The following is a 2,414-nucleotide window of genomic DNA, read 5'->3' on the forward strand; positions in this document are numbered from 1 at the left end:
TCACTAGATACCAGGAGTACTCCTGTCCTTCCCCATTTGTGACAAATAAAAATGTCTCCCAACATTGGCAAATGTCCACTGGGGGACATAATCACTTCAGTTGAGAACAACTGCATTGAATAAATGATGCCAAACATCTCCGGTTAAGTAACTTCCACATTTTTACATCCTATTTTCTAATTATTTGAAATCTGATTAAAATATAGGCTCCTCTCTGGAAAAAACATCTGGTTACTATTACCATTACCCATCAACTCCTCCACTAAATTTTGTAAAAATAAGAAATTTATGGCAGTTGTTATGTACAGCTGTTACTGAGGACTAACATTGCAAAATACATTTATCAAAATAAAGAAATGTCCCAGAGAACAAAATCCATAAAAGATATAGCAGTTGAAATCAATAATCAGAAAGGAAATATTACTTTATACAAGTAAAACAATGCTGTTAGCACCTAACTACACTGTGATTTTTATCATTTATGTCAGGCTTTCCTTCCCCTAGAGAGAGTTTTCTCTTGTCCTCATAAAAGCAAGTTAATAGGAATAGACTTACCATATGACCCAGTAATCCTGCTCCTGGGCATATATCCAGAAGGAACCCTATTTCAGAAAGACACCTGCACCCCAATGTTCATAGCAGCACTATTTACAATAGCCAAGACATGGAAACAGCCTAAATGTCCATCAATAGATGACTGGATAAAGAAGATGTGGTATATTTATACAATGGAATACTATTCAGCCATAAAAGCCAACAATATAACGCCATTTGCAGCAACATGGATGCTCCTGGAGAATGTCATTCTAAGTGAAGTAAGCCAGAAATAGAAAGAAAAATACCATATGAGATCACTCATAGGTGGAATCTAAAAAAAAAAACAAAAAACAAAAACATAAATACAAAACAGAAACAGACTCATAGACACAGAATACAAACTTGTGGTTGCCAAGGGGGCGGGGGGTGGGAAGGGACAGACTGGGATTTCAAAATGTAGACTAGATAAACAAGATTATACTGTATAGCACAGGGAAATATATACAAGATCTTGTGGTAGCTCACAGTGAGAAAAAAATGTGACAATGTATGTTCACGTATAACTGAAAAATTGTGCTCTACACTGGGATTTGACACAACAATTGTAAAATGACTATAACTCAATGAAAAACGTTAAAATAAATAAATAAAAGCAAGTTAAATTATTAGTGCTAATGAAGGGGAGTGTAAACATGGTCAACAGAAGATAACCCAAATAGTTTGATCTGGGAGTACATATAATTTTTATTTATTTATTTTTTTTTTTTTTTTTTGTAATTAACAGGGTATGAATCCAGATGCTAAAACAAATTTATAACACCTGACTCTCTAGAAGATAAGATGGAGGTTAGAGAGGTGAGTATAAAATTACTCAAAGAATTTGGATCAAGGTTAAATATGCATTAAGGATAACTGAATGTGGACTATAATTTTTTCCAAACATTTAATTTTCACGTGCTGATCTAATTGTTTATATCCAAACACAATAACCAAATATAAGATAGAATGCAAGACTCAATTTATGGTTTGTAGTTTTAAAAGAATCTCTTTATTAAACCTGTTACAGTAGCATCCATTTTTTAAAATATAGATACAAAAAAAATCTAGGATTGTCACTAAAATGTAATCAATGAGCAATGGTATTAGAAGTTATTTTCCTTTACGTTTGCTTCTCTGAATTCTCAAATTTTTTCTACAATGAAAGTGTATTTTTTTTTAATTGTAAGAAAATTCTTTTTGCACTTCCCTTTTCCACCAATTTTATCACAGTTTATGGCCTAACAACTAAGATTTTTGGACAACTGCTGACATTAATCTTGTTTCCTGGGTTTTATTTCAAACTATCCTGAACTTTTCCTACACTAATTTTTGTTAAAAAGGCATTTCCTATTAACTAATGTTAAAATGTGACCTTTGGAAAACTTCATTTCAGATGAAAATTATGCGTAAAAAGCCAACTCTCTTATAATTAGATCCTCAAGTTATAGTGAATACTCTATGCAACGTAAGACAAACATAGCTCTTACCCCTCTATTTCCTGGCTTGACAAGAACTGTCACATTCCTTTTTAAAAGAGTACACATATATATTTTTTAATTTGGCATTCTATACTCAGTAAAAAAAACTATTCATATTTTAATTACTGTGAAATTTGGACGACTCTAGCAATGGCAAAGCTGAATTTTATCTTGCTGTTACCTAGCAAAAACCAAATAACATTATAAGATTCCAAATGTTTAATCTGGTAAAAATGAGAATATACTTCAATCAAGAACATACCATCTGAAAAAACAGTATTGGTATCTTGTCATATGAGTTTTTCATTACATTTCTGCAGGCCTTATATGTTTAGAATAAATGTAACATTCACATAATAC

This window comes from Camelus bactrianus, chromosome 8, assembly GCF_048773025.1.
Source record: "Camelus bactrianus isolate YW-2024 breed Bactrian camel chromosome 8, ASM4877302v1, whole genome shotgun sequence".
Classification (NCBI taxonomy): domain Eukaryota; kingdom Metazoa; phylum Chordata; class Mammalia; order Artiodactyla; family Camelidae; genus Camelus; species Camelus bactrianus.